At 41.4% G+C, this 18,966-nt stretch overlaps 1 protein-coding gene and 1 long non-coding RNA gene across 2 annotated transcripts in view; one reads left to right on the forward strand and one right to left on the reverse strand.

The window, feature by feature from the left end:
• Positions 1-15,166, reverse strand: part of LOC135107901 (homeobox protein abdominal-B-like) — a 123,471-nt gene extending 108,305 nt beyond the window's left edge. Inside the window, exon 1 of the mRNA XM_064018274.1 lies at positions 14,940-15,166. The gene's annotated coding sequence lies outside the window, so the exon portion shown is untranslated. The remainder of the gene's footprint in view (positions 1-14,939) is intronic.
• On the forward strand, positions 7,435-10,729 carry LOC135107902 (uncharacterized). The gene is made up of 3 exons (XR_010272047.1): positions 7,435-7,610; positions 8,898-8,948; positions 10,091-10,729. It is a non-coding gene; the product is annotated as an uncharacterized LOC135107902 (long non-coding RNA).
• Positions 15,167-18,966: the final 3,800 nt, after the last annotated feature.

The following is an 18,966-nucleotide window of genomic DNA, read 5'->3' on the forward strand; positions in this document are numbered from 1 at the left end:
TGGGTGAGTGCCACTAAAAAAGAAAGAACAAGAGCCTCTCCCGCTGGGAATTGAGAGGAGGCAGGCGGGGTTAGGCCTAATGCTGAGGCCCCCTCGCTGTTCTTTTTCCTCTTTTTTTTTTCCTCCCTTGTTCTTTGGTGGAGTGAAGTGCCCCGGCATTGATTGAGTTCGATTTTTTTTTTTTTTTTTGAGGGGGGCATGCTAGTGAATTGCTACTAGTGGAGTTTGTCTTTCCTCTTATTTGAGCGAAGGAACATAAGTATAAAAGAAAATTCAGTGGCAGAAACAGCTGAACAAAGAATTTCAGGTGAAAGAAAACACCAAACTTGAGAAGTGGGAAAAAAAAAAAGTACATGAATATAATGGAAAGATTGACAGAGAAAATATGATACGTTTGAAATTTTACTAATATTCCAACATCTTCATTATTAATCATACTCTTACCACCATCATCCCAACCATTACCACCATCACCACCATCACCATCATCATTACCACCACCATTAACACCACCACCACCATCACCATCCCCATTAGCACCACCATCACCATTACCATCACCATTACCATCCCCATTACCACCACCATCACCATCACCATTACCACCACCATTACCATTACCATGACCACCACCATCACCATTACCTAAACCACCACCGTCACTGAAAAGGAAATTACATCTGGTCGGAAGTCGGGCCGGAAATGAGACGACTCGGAGGGCACACTGATGGCCTGCAGGTTAGCTATGCCGCAGGAGATAACGAAGGAGAGACGAGGCACCAGGATATTTATTAAGGGGCAGTAGCTTAATGGCGGAAGAGGGGCGAGGCTGAGGCTGTGAGAGACTATGGATTTTATTAAGGGTGATGAAGACCCCCGGATTTTAGGGACTAAGGGGAGGTGTGGAGGAATGTGTGGCGTCTCAAAGGTCGATAACTCCTGCAAAAAATAGAAAAGACCATATGCTTCATTATGCTTTGTTGACGAAATTATTTAGATGAAAGATAATTGTATTTCATCTGTAGCTTTTTATATGCAAGTGGGTATTGTTGTGGGACGATTCACCTTCAAAAGCAGTGTTTTACAATAAAACCACTGTTCCTCCTCACCATTTCCTTTGTTTTGTTTCTCCCATGTTCATTTTAGTTTCACTCTCATCTCCACACGTAAGTTCCTCCTTTCCTGTATATTTTTTTTTCTTTTTTTGTCACCATCTTTTTTACCATTCTGTCTTTTTCCCCTTCCCTCATTTTCCTCCGGCTCGCCCTCTCTCTTCTCTCTGATTCCTCTGATTCTTCTCTGTGCGCACGTCGGCATAAATTAGCATTTGGTCCACAACTCTGATGTCGACGAGACCGATTGCAGAACCCAATCAAAGAAATTGGTCTGCAGATCCGAGCGGCCTGTAAACCGAGGGAGCATTAGGCGGGCAGGCCCAGGGCGTGGCAGGGAGGGGACAAAACTTGACAGGGGCGCAGGGAAAGGGATGGCTTAAGGAAAGATTTCCCCAGAATTTTGTGCGGTGATCGGGGGAACGTCAAAGACAAAGTCGCCGGAGATGCAGGACGTTGCCTCGCTGCTTCTGTTTGTGTTGTGGCTTCCATTCAATATATGTTTTCAGTTTGTCTCTCATAAGCTGACGTTCGTGTACTGAAACATGAAAACTTGCTCGTAATTTATGCCTCATTTCCCTTCTTTTTTTTTTTTTTTCATCTGGTCTAAAATGATTCTTACGTAGGTCAGTGGCACACAACCTTGCTCGCAAGTATGGAGATTAATCTTGAATTTATTTTATTTATGCTCGCTATACGAATAACTCTACAAAATGGTAGAAATAAATCGTTGAAAACACGCTATAAAGTCGAGTTTTATGATAAAACAAATCATAAATATTCATATGGGCTTGGCTTGGCAGCACATATGCATGTATGAACTAACACAGGAATATGTAAATAATATGTAACCAAGTGCTCGGCATATGAGCGAGACATTAAGTCGTCGTTAAGATACAAAAGATGTAGAGCCCGAAGGGGGAGAACAAGTGTGAGGTTCCTTGGAGGAACAGGATGCTGGGAACGTAGACGCCCAATTACACCAGCAAGCATTGCCTGGCAACAAGGTGACCACCAGCAAATGGCAGCGTAAGGAAGGATGAAACTAAAAGCACCGCTAAAGCAGAGACCCCACATTAATAACAAATTGTGTGTGTATATATATATATATATATATATATATATATATATATATATATATATATATATATATATATATATATATATATATATATATATATATATATATATATATATATATATATATATATATATATATATATATATATATATATATGTCACGCATAATGTGGATAATTGCCTAATGTGAACATTAGGCAGTGAAATTGCCTAATCTTCATATTAGGCAATTTGTTTGCACGATGTTGACAATAGGCAACTTACTTGCTTAATGTCCACTTTAGGCATGATTTTCAAATTAGGCAAGGGTATTTTGCCTAATGTGAATTGAATGACAAACCAGTGTCTACAGTTTTGTTCGAATGTTGTTCGAAACTTTGGGTCTGTTATAGTTAGGTTAGGTTAGGTTAGGTTAGGTTAGGTTAGGTTAGGTTAGGTTAGGTTAGGTTAGGTTAGGTTAGGTTAGGTTAGGTTAGGTTAGGTTAGGTTAGGTTATTATTAGAACAAAATTTACACCAGCTGACCTAAGTGGGATCAAACAGACCCTTATAAAGTCTGAAGAGGTTCCTGATATCTGCCTATCGATGAGAACAGCAACAGCAAGAGCCACTGGTGGGCAAGGTTATACAAAGTGTCAATGTACTACTCAATGTACATCAGGAAGGTGCAGCTGCCTAAGAAAAGAAATTAAATGCAACTCGCGCTGTCACCCAGGCAGATCATGCAAAAATTTGTGATTGGACTCAACTGAACCCTGAGATCGATTGACCTATTTTACTTATACTAATATTGCATTAATTAATTATGTTTTCCTTATTCACATTGGGCAAAATTGAGCTGCATAATTTGAACAATAGGCATTTTTTGCCTAATGTTAACAATTTGTAAACTTTACGCAACCTACTTGCTTGATGTACACATTAGGCAATTTTCTGCCTAATGTTCACATTAGGCAATTGTCCACATTATGCATATATATATATATATATATATATATATATATATATATATATATATATATATATATATATATATATATATATATATATATATATATATATATATATATATATATATATATATATATATATATATATATATATATATATATATATATATATATATATATATATATATATATATATATATATATATATATATAATTTTCTTTTGTGCAGGCATAAGTTTGTGAAACAAAGGCAGAATGTGTGAGCTGATGTGTTGCACGAAGTCACACAAACGCCTGGTGGACGGCAGCAACAAACGCAAGACAAGTGGACTAAACGAACACGATTTTTATCCTCCACTAAAAGGAACTTGTTCAATCGATTCACCAAATGGAGAGAGAAAAAACGGTTTCTCTAATGGATCTGAGGCTGCAAATAAAAGGATAATGTCGACAAAGACTCTTTTGAGGACTGTGAGAAGGTCGAGATTAGCCTTCCACAGCGAAATCTTCCCCAGAACGCGAAATCTAATTAAAGAGAGCCGTTGGCGATGTCCTCAGAGTCGAGGAGACTGCCAGCTCCCTCTCTGTCTACTGCCGCGAACATGGAATGGGTGGAGGGTTTTTGGGGGTGCAGTACTCTCCTTTTCCGTTCCTTTTCCCTCGCGTACCCGACAGGAACCAAATCAACATGAAAGGCGAGGAGAGGGAATGCCAAGGAGGAGGAGGAAAGGTATTGTGAACTCCAGTTTTTGTAAGATTTTTCTTTCTAATATGAAAAATGAAACTTTACATTAAAAAAAAATAAATAAATTATTCAGAGAACAAAATATAACAAGCAATAAATTAAACCATCAAAACCTTACAAACAAAATTACAGTGGGGGACTGAAGAGAGAGAGAAGTGGAGGGAGATGAAAAGACCCACACAGAAAACTGACTTTCCAGAAACACTAATCGAGCCAGGAATACAGATCGAGCCACAGGGAAGCCTACAGAAGAATATGAAAAACGTGACCACAATTCTGAAGCCGAAGGACAAGTAGGTCTCTGCTAAGATTACAAGCCAAGGCCCATAGGTTCGTCCCATTGCCTCATGCGCCGCACGACCAAGATACCAAGAAAATGTCGGGGCTCTGTAACCGGATAAAGAGACGCTCCACCGAACATTCATTACACAGAGTTCGTGATATAATTGTTGAATATGTTTGTGTTTAGAGTGATGGTGCATATTTTGCCAGATAGCAAATATCAAGTCTTTCCAGATTTTTGTATTTCATAGTCAGGCATTTTTTGTTTCTTATAATATCAGTGTTGCCGACCACTTTTCTTTATCTACGAGACAGAGAGAGAGAGAGAGAGAGAGAGAGAGAGAGAGAGAGAGAGAGAGAGAGAGAGAGAGAGAGAGAGAGAGAGAGAGAGAGAGAGAGAGAGAGAGAGAGAGAGAGAGAGAGAGAAGAAATTTTCCAAAGGCAATCTTCTATCCTTTTACTTTACGAGAGGTTTCTGTTCACACTGAGCTGGACTTGGTGAGATGCATAGATAAGCTGGAAGTATGGAGTACCCGGTTATCTTGTAAAATAAAACACTACTAAGAGTTTTAACACTGGCTGGTTAAACAAAACAAAAAACAGTATTTTGCTTTCATGCAAGTTACATTGATAATTTGCATGAACAACGCAACCGCTGCATATTTTTCCCATCCAAAGAACCGGAGTTGCGGCGAAGAAAATGACGGCCACCCTTACCGCGGCCCACCCTGCAGGTCCGCAGAAGGGGCTTCCCCGAAACCCAGGAGAAGCTAAGAATTATATACGGCACGTTAAGTCTGAGAGACAGCAGTTAGGGTTGAGCGTGGCTTAATGCGGCTTTCGTTAGTGACAAATCCGAAGATTCAAGCGGCTTTATAAGATCGAAATGCTAAGGCTTGCCAGGCGGCGGCGTCAGGTGTTCAGACTCCGCCGCTATTCCCATCGCCCCGTCCGTGTCCCCGCCGCCATGGCATCACGGTAGCGCATCTAGAGAAAATATACTCGGCAGAATTTGCGCTATTATTTTTGGAAGCTAAAGATTTCAGTACATAGCGAGGCTTTGTTGGTGTAATTTTGCGCAAATATTTTAACTTTCGTCTCAGGTAACAGATGCAGTGACTGACACATCTCCATCACTCTCAGTCCCCTTGCCTCTGACGACTAACTGAACAGCAACGATGACAGTTTGACACAAAAAAGAAAGCCAAAAATAAGATGAAAATGGACGGTCACCAGCTTTACTTTGCCGCTGATGGTGCAGTACCTTGTATGTATACCATTGTATTCTCCATAACAGAAAATACATAGTTTTTTTGCCAAATTAGAATTTTAAGAATAGCGGTGCCGGCGTTTCTTCCATCGCATGAAGAATCATATCACTCCAAACAAGCGCGGTAAAGTTTTATTTAATTGCAAATCAGTCTCTGTGAGCTTGATTATCATCACACCGATAACACACCCGACAGTTTATTCAGTAATCTACACTACAGCCAAAGGAAGGGATTAACTACATCAATCATTGCTCTACTTCATCCAGCAAGCCACCAACACTACGGAAGAGGAGAGACGAGAACCTACAACAAGGAAGACCACCAACTCACACCCGCCAGCGGAGACTTGAGGGCCCCGATCTCCCCGTCCTGGAAGTCACATGCTGTATAAGAGAAAATGGGAAGCGAGGGGGCTGGAGCTCCTCCCGCCCCTGGAACCGTTGCCGAAGTTTAAGATGGCGAACGAAAGCCAGTGATAACCTATTGCTCAACCCGAAGAATCCTGCCTCGGCTTCTCTTTGGAGTGGAAATTGTCCTAAATAACCTCAGAGGCGCCAGGAGTTACGTGCACACTTTAGTATAGTATCCCTTAAGTAGCTACATTTTCAACAGTCACAGCACCTTAGAATGAAATGCGATGTAATCAAGTCTGTTCTTTTAATCAGGTCATTATTTGTCTTCAGGAAACAGCGTAAAACAGAGGATAAACTTCTATAGGCTACTGACATCATGCACTGTAAGAGAGAGAGAGAGAGAGAGAGAGAGAGAGAGAGAGAGAGAGAGAGAGAGAGAGAGATCAAGTAACAGGCCTATGAGTTCTCATCTAAAAGTATATCTGAAACTTTATCGACAATTACCGGTAATGTGTAATGGGTTGTAGGCAGGAGTCACTTTACTGATTACACTGAACTCCGCCCATCCAGTCCGTTAATCTTTATGATCTGAAACCTTTTTCGTCGCCCTCAGACTTTCGGTTGATTAGAGTGACACAAACGCTATTAGAAGTAAATATGGGGATTAGAGATAGACAGAGAGAGAGAGAGAGAGAGAGAGAGAGAGAGAGAGAGAGAGAGAGAGAGAGAGATCTTGCTCTTAACTCTCACGTTCTTCAAACAGTCTACTAGTATTGAAGGATGCTTACCACACACACACACACACACACACACACACACACACACACACACTTGATAAATCAGCATATGTTTAACATCTTGCATTTATGTGTTGCTAATCCTTTCCGACATTAACGAGATTATATAAGGAATGAAAGTGAATAAGATAGCACTATTGGGTTTTCGTGAGCCTTGTTATGACACATTAATCGCAAAATGTATAATTATACGAGAAGTTTCACACCCTACATTTTCCAACAAAACTTCATCGTCCCCTCCCCCCGGATGTAATGATGAAAAAGCTTGGTAGTAAAATACTTCTGTTACTAAACCCGCCATTACAAAGGCAACTGCTGAGAAAGTTGTATGTTTGGAGGTAGAAACAGCGAAACAGCAGTGTGGGTGGGTCGTGGTGGTGGGCAGACGGGTGTTGGATGGGTGGGTGGGTTGGCTGGTAGGTGGGTGGGCGGGTGGGTGGAGGAGGATCAGCCGCTGCCAATCTCCACCATCGGAGGCTCGGCGTCACCCTGGCAAACTTTCCTACGAAAAGTCTCAGACAAGGAGTCATCGGGGGCTCTTAAAACTTTAGTGTCTATTTTCAGGAATTGGATTTTTCTCAGAAAGCTTTCCCATGAATTTTAAATAATGTTATTCTTATCCTCCCAAACATCCTCCTATTGATCCCAGCCTCCTCTGCTAACCTCATCCGAAACCTGTAATGAAAACCTGACAACATGAACCACGTCATAGTTCAGTCCTTATCTTTGCTCGGTTTTATTTCTCGTGTATTAGTAACCCACCGCAAGCTTTATAAAGGTACAGTGTTTAGTAAAGGACAGAGGAAGGAAGACAACTAACCATCCCATGCCTTATCAAGATATTCGAATGAAGTAGATTTGAAGGCATATGCGCGGTGAGTGTCCATTGGGCGTTTGCGCAGTCTCGTCTGGCAGTTGGTAGAAGCCGCTTGTAATGTGTAAACAAGGGTATTACATCCAGTCAATATTCAGTCGTTCATGAAACGCCCAAGGGATTCACCGACATAGTGTGAGGAGGAAGGTGAGGAGGTGTCCGTGGGTGGGGTGACGCTCCTCCACTCTACCCTCAGCCAACCAAAAATGAAACGTATGTAACAAAATGAAAATGTTTCCTGCTCGGCGGCCATTCCTTCCTGAGCCGGGCGCCTGGGCTGTGATTGGTCGAGGACGTGACGTGGGGCTGGCCCGGTGAAATTAATGGGTTAGCCGTGCGAACTCACTTTATTCACCTTCGGTTGCCTTTTTTTACTTGTTTTACATATATAAAAATAATACTTTTTTTTTCTCGTCACGTAGGCTTAATTCATGGTTGCTACACCATTTAGATACTCGTTAGGCAAAGCTTCTGCGAGAATCGTATTTATACATTTCAGCATTGGTGACCGTAAACCTGACAAAGAAAACGAGATAGCTGGTGAACTTTAAAATGGCTGGATGAAGATGTACAGAGATGTCGGAGTTGAATCGTTTCATGCTGATAAATTTTCTTACGCAACCAAATTAATCACACACTCACGCATCACCTTCACTATAGAGAAACAAAAAAATGCCAGTGAGTAGCTTCAGGAGGAGAGGAAAGCAGATTAGCAGACTGGAGCGTGCAGGATAGGCTCGCTTGATGCTCTACGAAGAATTCTCTCAAACAGGAATATAGTGGAGGTAACCGATGGGCCGGCTGCTGACGAAGGCATGAGCAGTATCAGGGCTTGGACGAACAAGAACAGAGAGGCTAACATTTCAATTATTTGATTATTATATTTTATTATCTTTTTCATGCAAACACACTTCCCATGTTTTGCTGTTTCCATGCAAGACAAATTAGGTGAATTATTGATACTCAAGTTATGAATATGATCTCAATGTTGCATGTTACAAATATTTCACTGAGGGTCATAAAATGTGGATCAGTTAAGAAGATTCAACGGTTAATTGCCTGCCGGATCAGTCATGCGTGTCACTGAGCATGTGATAATTGATGGTGACCTGTGCAGTGCTTCATGGCTATTGGGATAAACGTCATGCTAGGAAGCCTTCGTGTTGATATTTAGTACATAATTGTTAGTGTAAACAATAAGATTAAAAAAGAAAATAAAAATAAGCAGGAAGTGTGTCTATTACATCTTTATAGTGATGCGTCTTGTTGATAGTTTTAATATGACGGCTATTAATTTACTTTATTGCCTTGTACTAGCTTCCTCAGGATCATCCATGCGGAAACGTATTTTTTCAGGTATATATTTACATTTTTTTTCTGCAGCCATCAAGAGAGCAGATGTAAGATTAATTAAAATAGATTATTTATTTCCAGTTACAAGCTGCTGCAGGCTCCCAGTGGACACAGTGAAAGTGACGACAAAATGTGAGTAAATATAATACTGTTTTGCGTAATGTTTCTCTCTCTCTCTCTCTCTCTCTCTCTCTCTCTCTCTCTCTCTCTCTCTCTCTCTCTCTCTCTCTCTCTCTCTCTCTCTCTCTCTCTCTCTCTCTCTCTCTCTCTCTCTCTCTCTCTCTCTCTCTCTGTGTGTGTGTGTGTGTGGGTGTGTGTGTGTGTGTGAGTGTGTGTGTGCGTGAGTAGTTGAAAGGCATCATCACCTACTACTACTACACACACACACACACACACACCACCACACACACACACACACACACACACCACACACACCACACACACACAACACACACACACACACACACACACACACACACATTATCTCTCTCTCTCTCTCTCTCTCTCTCTCTCTCTCTCTCTCTCTCCTCTCCTCTCTCTCTCTCTCTCTCTCTCTCTCTCTCTCTCTCTCTCTCTCTCTCTCTCTCTCTAAAAAAAAAAAAAAATAAAGGTTGCAACTATTGTAATATAGGAGGTTCAGTGCACGCATGAGTCTTGGTCACTGACGTACACCTGAACGCTCACAGGTGTTCTTACAGCTGCTGTTGTTGCCTAGTCATTTAAATTTATTGCACGTTGGAATGTGAATATAAAGGTTTGAATGAATCCAATAAACATCTAGGAAGACTATAAAAAAAACAGTGTGTCGCGATATACCTGCGACGATACTCAGAGCATGCAAATCCTGTACTCACACAAATGTTTTTGGATAAGTACGCATGATTTGATACTGAAATCTAATGTGAATGATACAGTTTACACACTATTATTATTTTTTTTTGTGCAAAAATCGATGGTGAAAAATTGAAGTCGTAGTCGGCGGCGACGTGGGGCGGTGTGCCCGGCGGCGGCGGTAATGGTTCCGCTGCCTCCGCCGCGAAAGCCGCATAACTATCTAAAGAAAATGTCTAGAAACGAAAACAAAGCACAAATGTATCAATGTAGAGAGAAAACAGGTACATTTTTTTTCTTTGGAAGAAAACCATTACTCGGTTTTTATGTAAATATCACATTATATGTAGATGAATTTATTAAAGTTCCTTATTCCACTTTTTATTTATTATTTTTAGATATTTTTATATATATATATAATATGAAATTTTCCATTTCTTTAGACAGTACGATTACGTCCATTTATTGAGCGAGATGGGCAATAATTCAGTTAAGCTGGCGGAGACAGTGGCGGCGGCGGTGGCATAGAGTGAAGCGGCGGGCAAAGACGCCCCAGCGCAGCAAGGAGCCGCTGGTTGTAAGAGAGGGATACCCGTAAATGCGTGCAAAAGATTGGCATATTCCTTGAAAGTTTCTTGTCCTCTTCTTAGTACTTCATAATGCATTTACAATAATATTCATGAAGAAAATTATTTTTGTATAAAAATTCCTTGTTTTATAATTCAATCGAGAAATTATTACTACGGATCGACATCTTATATTTTTTCCATTAGGGTGTAGATATGTAAACAAGTTTCTGTTCTTATATGTTTTTTTTTTTTCTTTCAGTCTTCCACGTAGTGTACCTAATACGTACATTACATCATCTACAATCGCTTCTTTACGTGATTATAATTTTTATTCGTTATTGCTGCAGACGCGCATAAGGTGTTGTTTGTTTATTGTGCCTGTGGGGTGTAGGAGTGTGGGACAAAAATGTAGAAGAGATAGAAAAAGCAGAGAAAGAGAAGAATATTGTTTTCGTCTGTATTTTAATTAGAACACTGCTTTTAACAATCACGCACGAAATATAACACTACAAGAAATAGATTTCGTATTTTTAATTCCTGAGTCCAATGCTGTAGAAGTTTTTTTTTCTTTTTTATTTTTCTTCTCTCCTGTAAGAGTATTAAGGTGAGGTTATTTATCAGTTGTGTAAAATTGCTTTGGTTGACGTCCCGCAACCATATGGATAAATAAGCTACCCAAGGATGTGTGTGTGTGTGTGTGTGTGTGTGTGTGTGTGTCTAATAATAATTTTGTTACTACTAAGTGTTTTACTCTTTTTGTAGCAAGAGTTCTGGTACTTCTTCCTCGTGTTTCTCTATTTTTTTATTTCTTACTTGTTGTGAAAAAAAAAAAAGAATTGCTAGTACCACAGTCAAGATACTCTATTAGGAAAAATGTTTATTTTCAGCAATGCTCAATAGTGACTTTTGAGTTGCTCTCTGCAAATGTTAGTGTAATTATTTCTTGTCTCCTCCATTCTTTTTATGCATTTGTATAACATTATAATGCCAGCAACTTGAGAGAGAGAGAGAGAGAGAGAGAGAGAGAGAGAGAGAGAGAGAGAGAGAGAGAGAGAGAGAGAGAGAGAGAGAGAGAGAGAGAGGTGTGGGGTATCAAGTGTATTTCTCAATCATAAGAAATAATTTTCACTTTCAAAACAGCAAACCTTTTATTCACTGCTTACCCTTTCATTCATTTGTTCAATTAACATTTAGGCATTATTGTTACATGTGAGATGTTTTTGGTTATCTGTTTTTTTTTTTTTTTTCGCTCTTGTATCTGATATACGTAATTACATCACCATGTAATTATTTTTATATATTGAGAGCATATTTATTTCTTTTTTTCGAGGAATGTTAACATATATGTTTATATTTTCAAGCTTCACGAAAACTACTTACGGATTTCGCAACAGTCTTCATACAGATCCATCCCAACTGGCCTTTCTTTCGATAATTTATGTGACGTTTGTTTCTTTTATTTTCTCATAATTTCGATTGTGATGAATTATTTTATGTGGTCACATTTATGCGCACTGTTACTCCAGTAGCTCTGAAGGACAAGACTCACTTTGTAGTTGAGGACAAGTGACACCCACACGAGCTGAACCTTCTCCATCAGAGCGCTCACTTATTTTCGTCGTTCATTAATATCTTTCTCCACACAGGTCTGCAAACACACTCTTAGCCTGACTTGCAATTCTCTATGTGTGAAACTTTTCACAGTAGCGGAAATATCACTGGCCATGGTGCCGTATCTCCCCGCTCACTCTTGCCTACGCCGCCGCCACCCGCCGCCGCTTCCCCGTCCCACCAGAAACTGCCTCGCCTTTCATGTCCACAGTTCAGTCCGAGCCGTGGTCTAAAAGCTTTCAGAAACAACTGCAATAAATAGATTAACCACGCAACGAACCGAGCCAGGTGAAAGTTGACGAAAAAACGCCAGAAAGGGTTAGACGGCGCCTCTTCATTTGCATAGTGTTGCCGGAGGAACAGAAGGGAGGGAAGGTCGGGAGGCCGTGGTTTGGAGCGAGGCCTCCTCACCACAAACCAGTGCAGAATATGCGCACACTGTCTTCTGCCGGATACACTCACAGTACTGATGTACACTTCCTTCCTCGCCGACATCTAACAAGACAAACCTACAGATGTGATCACAGTTACGATTCGCTTCTTGATATCACGATCAATGGATTGTTTTGAGGCGCTGATGTAGATAACTAAAATCACTAACATAAATTATCGCTAACACTGTCACCGAAGCACAACAATTAGTTCAAGAGTAAAACTATGTCCTTGAATTTCTTTACATGATTCTGGATTGTAAACTAGACACAAAAAATGGGTTGAAAGGCCTACCAGTGTCCTATTGTTTAGGAGAGCGAGATAGGAGGCGGCAGGCAGCGGGCGGCGGGACAAGAGGCAGCCCGGGTCACCGCCAACTCCGGCCGCGTCCAGCTATTGCACGACTATAAACATTTAGGGTCCTCGAGGTCCTGGCCGACTTGAGCTTTCCGCACAGACAAAAAAAAAAAAAAAAAAAAAAAGTTTCAAGAAGGAAGAGAGGTCAGGAGGCGGTAGGGGCGATTTCTCTTTTAATTCTAAGAGTGCATGAGTCTTATGAGTGTGTGTGTGTGTGTGTGTGTGTGTGTGTGTGTGTGTGTGTGTGTGTGTGTGTGTGTGTGTGTGTGTGTGTGTGTGTGTGTGTGTGTGTGTGTGTGTGTGTGTGTGTGTGCGTGTGTGTGTGTGCGCGCGCGCGCGTGCGAGGTGGTATTCTGTCCTATCCACGTTAGGAAAGAACACACACACACACACACACACACACACACACACACACACACACACACACACACACACACACACACACACACACACACACACACACACACACACACACACAGCAGCCTTTGAGAGCTGAACGTTGATATATCTTAGCACAACGGTACAGAATACAACGATATTTGCTATTTTCTTTCTCCCGGCGTGTTATTAATGCCTTGTCGCTTCATCCAAACAGAAATATATGCTTTTATATTCGGCCAAAGCATGGTTTTTGTGTGTTCATAGCGTGCAAGTGGTGGTAATGACGGTGGTAGTGCTGATAGGGATGGCGATAGTGGGAGTAATAGTAGTAGTAGTAGTAGTAGTAGTAGTAGTAGTGGAAGTTATTGCGGATGTGATTGTGTTGGTGATCGTGTCTTAATGACGGTAAATGTGTGTGTGTGTGTGTGTGTGTGTGTTTTGGAGATCATGCCTTCCTATGTAGACAAAATAATAAAAATATCTTCAAAATTTTTTTTCTTATACTGGGAAACAGTGAGGCTTTTCTGGCAATCGTCTCCCCTCCATTAGGCCATTAAGGTAACTATATTTTAATTTAATTTTTAAAGAGATAATTGTCTGCTAAATGCTGTATGCAAATTTGTATAGAATTATGTGATAGAAATAACCAATGTTAATGATTATGGTGTTAGCAATCATGTAATAATAATAATAATAATAATAATAATAATAATAATAATAATGATAATAATAATAATAATAATAATAATGATGATGATGATGATGATGATGATGATGATGATAATAATAATAATGTAATAATAATAATAATAAAAATAATAATAATAATAATAATAATAATAATAATAATAATAATAATAATAATAATAATAATAATTATAAAGATAATAATAATAGCAGCAGGAACAACAGCAGTAGTACTAGTAATGCATAGGAGTAGCTAATGAAATAATGTGATCACTTGAACAGCCTCCGTATTTTCATCTTCTCCGGAAGATAATCTATACTGTGTCCATTGCAGTAACTGTATTTATAGTATTTCTTGCATTACTGAATTTTTTAACAACCCTAAAATATTTCAGAAATTTTATCAAGACAGTAAAAAATCCATAACCATGAAAACTTTGCGAAGATTACTGTCTCTCTTGCACACCAGTGCCTTTCATGGAGAAGCAGCGTCTCGGTGCCCAGAGACGAGGCGCGTCATCTGCCAAGTCCAGCGTGCGGGCATCTCCCATCTCCCACAGACCCGAGGTGGCGTGGCAGCATCATGCCTCCACCTGACACCTGCTCTGCACCGCCTCTCTTACGAGGCATCACATGCTGTTATGTATTTAACTGACTATTAACAACAAGTGATTTTTTTTTTTTTGCCTCACTGACGTAATGATGAGTCACTGACCATTAATGAAAACAAGATGGCTTTTAAATCGAACCACGAGTCAGAAACAGCACGCCACGGGTCTTTTCATCACCTGGGGAAGCGGCGCGTCCATTCCAGCCATCACCTGAGACCTTGGAAATGGGCATAAAGTCGATATATGGCCCATTGTTCATGAACATGTGATTTACTGTCAAAACAATAATGAAGCAACATTTATAGCTCCAGTACACTTGTCATGATGCTGCTGCTGCCACATTTTATGTGCGTAACGGGGTCATCACGGCCAAGATGAATTCATTCATTACCTAATCTCGAGTGACACGCATCAGTACACTGCTCACACAAACACCAAACGTTCATGACGTCTTCATCAAAAGCATGGTATAATTATGCTTCACCCACACCATGCCCAGACTGGCTTCACAACACCCTCCACATGTATTATACTGTATTAGTTCTTCACTTCCCTCTCAGGAAAAAAAGGTATATAAAGGCCGCTCCGCACGACCACAAGATGAGTCGTTCGACCTTAGCGAAAGGCAACGGAAAACACCTTACCTGGGAAGGACGCGGACACGGCAGCCGAGAATAATCCTGACCGTGCAGGGGTCGCGGGACAGGAAGTGGCGTGTTCGGTGTGGCACACTGGGAGCACGACCGGCGGGGCTGCAAGTTGCAAGAGAGGCTGGGGGAGAGTGGTGCCGCCTCAGGACGACAGGCAAGATGGCGGCCGCTGGGACGGGGCCTGGTACGACTGGCCTGCTCGATGGCGGAGACGCGCCTCACACTCACTGGCTGAGCTTCACAGCTGCCTCACTGGCTGCTGCCACTGCTGTTGGCACGAGGGATCCCTGATGCTGCTGCTGCTGTTGCCAGTATCTGGTCGCACCGCCGCTGTCGCGTCCCTCCTCTGCCTCCCTTCTCCATTGGTTCATCCGCCAATGTAGTTTAATTGTCCCTAAGAAAATGCCGAACGCCTCTTAGGCTGCATCCAGTCCTGTCTACCAGCTAGACTTTTCCTCTTTCTCTGTTGGCCTTTTCCCTGTAAGTAGATGAGCTACTCCATGACCTGAATCGGTCTTGTTTTCAAACTATACGAAAGGTGGGAGGTCTTAGCAGATGAAAAACTGTGTGGGCCTTCATACCTCATTTCTTGAGACATGAGTACTCATATAATCATACTTTGAATTACATCACATCACCAACGGGAAACGTTTTGGTTCATGATCCAAAAATTGAAGCACCTGTAGTCGATCCACTTTTTTATTTTTCTACGTGCATAGGTGAGAGTACGACGTGTTGGAGACTCAAGGTCTCTCTCCGCCTCAAACCATGAATAAGTAATGAGAAGACACACAGAATGTGCAGTCTGGCTTTTCTTATCGCTATTGCTTCAGATAATTAAATTTTTATATGAATGTGGCACAGACTCAGCCCTGTATGGAGGAGTGCCCAGCACGCTGCCCTTGTCTGATGCAATGTTGGAAAGAACATTGATTTTTGGAAAGAAGAAATATTTTTGTCATGGCACATAAAGAAATACATTATAAAAATCTGTGAAGTGTAAGCGGCAGGTTCCTGCGTCCCACTGAGCAGTCGCCGGGGAATCAATATGGCGGCGGGCGAGCCTCCAATGAGTGGTCGTGGCTGGCGGTGGGCGGGGTCTTGGCACGCCTCGCACCCACTTGCCAGGTTTTTAAACTTGCTGCTGGTGCGCTTTTCATCACTGAAATTGGAAAAACGCCAAGGATTTGGAATAAAATCGTCATTCGTCTTTGAAAACTTGTATTAATGGGAGACAAGCTGCAGATATTGCTTCTTTAGCTGCCCAGGGGTCGTGGGTCTCCCATCTCCACTGAAGGTATGGTGGCTGTCCACCGCCGCCGCCACCGCCACCACAGCCCACACCTTGGTTAACAGTAGCACGTCGGGGGCACCTCATACTTTGCTTCTTCCTCCTCTTTCTATGTTGAGGAGCCGTGCATTACTTTCATAACACAGAATATCTTAATTGCCTGCCAAATCCAGTGCTGTTGCCGGAGCTCTGCCCTCTACCCATAAACTGTATTACGAGTATAGTTAAAAGTTGGCGACATGTCTTCTCAAGGAAAAGCCTGATCTGAACCGATTACTTCCAGCCCGGTCTTTCTGTTTCAGTAGGACGTGACACAATATTGTCTTTATTTTGCTGATGAAAAAAAAAAAAAGTACTTAGAATAAAAAAGAAAAAATGAGAGTACGTTTTCCCCTTGTGTGTGTGTGTGTGTGTGTGTGTGTGTGTGTATTTCGTAATCATGCTTTTATAAACATTTCATACATACCACCTTGCAGACCAAATTTATACTTTGCCTCTTCCTGTGTTCTTTGATAAATTGAGATGTGATAATTTTTTAAGTGCAAAAATCTCTCCAGTGGCCATTACTTGCATGTCATTTGCGAGTATCAGTCGTGAGGAGCGACAGGCACACTGTCCCTGATACATGATTTAACGATTTGAGACGGGCTGGGCTGAGTCATAGTCAGGATGAGTGAGGCAGGTCTGGGCTAAGGAAAGCGAGGCAGGATATGGCAGGTAAGGACAAGAGGAGAAGGAACAGACCAGGACGAGGATTGTAAAATATCAAGGAGGTTCCAAATGTAACAGTAGACTGAACATTAGCAATGCTTGTCAATTTTTATCTATAATTATATTGCTATGATAAAAGTAAGTTTTAGTTTCTTCATACATTGATATCAAACTGTAATTTGTGACACATGATTGGTAGTAATGAATTACTGAATTAATGAATTACACATGATTGTAGGTAATGAATTACTGACAATTTTAGACACATCTGTTTCTTTTTCGCTTTTATTTCGTAATTTTCATAATTAAATAGTTTTTTACATGATACCAGAAACAATTTTTGATAATAAATTCATTCTGATATAACGTCACAACTAAAAGATGACTTAATGACGGAAGCAGGAACCAGGAAGGCAATGAGGAGCAATATTCACAATTCAGTCTCACGCCTTTCCTTGACGCGTCCCTCCCACCCACTGCAGCCCCTAATAAGTGCCAAACATGAGGCATCAGCGAGCGATTAACACGGCGGTCCAGGAGCAGCAAGCAACGCAGCCATTTTAACACGCCTTCCATAATAAGGAGTCCCGGTAAATGGATCATTATCGCCGTAACGTTCATGTTAGTGGAGTAATAAGGCAGTCGCTCATACTTACCTGGGATGCTTGGCACTGTTTTCCCTCTGCTGTGACGAAGCCTAAAGGGGATCCGATGTTGCTGTGAGAGAGAGAGAGAGAGAGAGAGAGAGAGAGAGAGAGAGAGAGAGAGAGAGAGAGAGAGAGAGAGAGAGAGAGATTCGTAACATACAGTTCATTAAGTTCGTACCGTAGAGAGGTAGACCGCAGCTCCTTCCCTCACCACTCTCCTTAACTTTCACCACACACACACACACACACACACACACACACACACACACACACACACACACACACACACATCCGCACACATGTCTTTCAACAAATCCGTAGCATCATCAGTACTCGTGCGTAGTAAAACAAACCCATAAAACTTAATGAATATCCTGACCCTAATAAGTATCGTTGTGGGAATGTCATTTATTTTTTCTTCGTCTCTCGTACATTCAAGAGGCTGCTATAGTAATCATCTCCATTGCCATGACGTCTTGCTCTGCCCAATTTTTTTTCTCGCTACTCATACTCTCTTTAATTGTATGAGTCAAGAGTTTTATTTACATTTTTTCAAGTGATGCAATGCAATTACAAGACATAGCTGTGGAATCATGCAGAGCTACTTAAATCCTGAAAAAAAAAAAAATACTAACGGGCCGTGAAGAAAAAGAGAAGAAGGAGTTGTAGGAGGAGGAAGAAGAGAAAGAGGAGGAGGACAAAAGGAAGAAGAGACTGCAGAAAAAAAAGGAGCAGAAGAGAAAAAATAAGTGGAGGAATAGGAGGAGGAAGAGAAGAAGGAGGAGGGGAAAGGGTCCGGGGAGAAGGGAGGGGAAAGGGCTGGTGTCACGTTACAAGAGAGGCACTCCAGGATGCCAAGGATTTGCCCTCCATATAAAGAGGCACTTTTTAGTAGACGACGAGGGGGGCTGTTTCTTGTTCCTCGGGCAGAAGTTGTCGTTACATGCCAGGGTGCCAGCGTGGCGTGGAGGGAGGCGTGCCACGTGGGGCTTGTGTGGGACTGAAAGCATCACAAGTTTTTTTTTTTTTTTCTATTATAAAGCAGTTTTCGTGTTTGTAATTTTAGTTAACTTCTTTTTATCCTATTTTTTCCTATTCTGTTCAGTTATGGTCAGCGTTTACTTTTTATTCTCTTATTGTTCTTGTTTTCTTGTTCTTTTCTACTTCTCTTCTTTTTCTTCTTCTTCTTTCTCTTCTTCAAATTAATGATAGTGAGGGTAATAACTGCGAGAACGGTACTTATAATGGTGGCTGTGAATACTTGTATGGTAAATGGCATCGTGATGGTTGTCGTGACTTCTGCGTTGCTGCTGATGAGGAGAGTAGATATTGTTGATGGTTACAGGTGAGGTGTTGATGCTGGTGTGTGAGG

This window comes from Scylla paramamosain, chromosome 16, assembly GCF_035594125.1.
Source record: "Scylla paramamosain isolate STU-SP2022 chromosome 16, ASM3559412v1, whole genome shotgun sequence".
Taxonomy (NCBI): domain Eukaryota; kingdom Metazoa; phylum Arthropoda; class Malacostraca; order Decapoda; family Portunidae; genus Scylla; species Scylla paramamosain.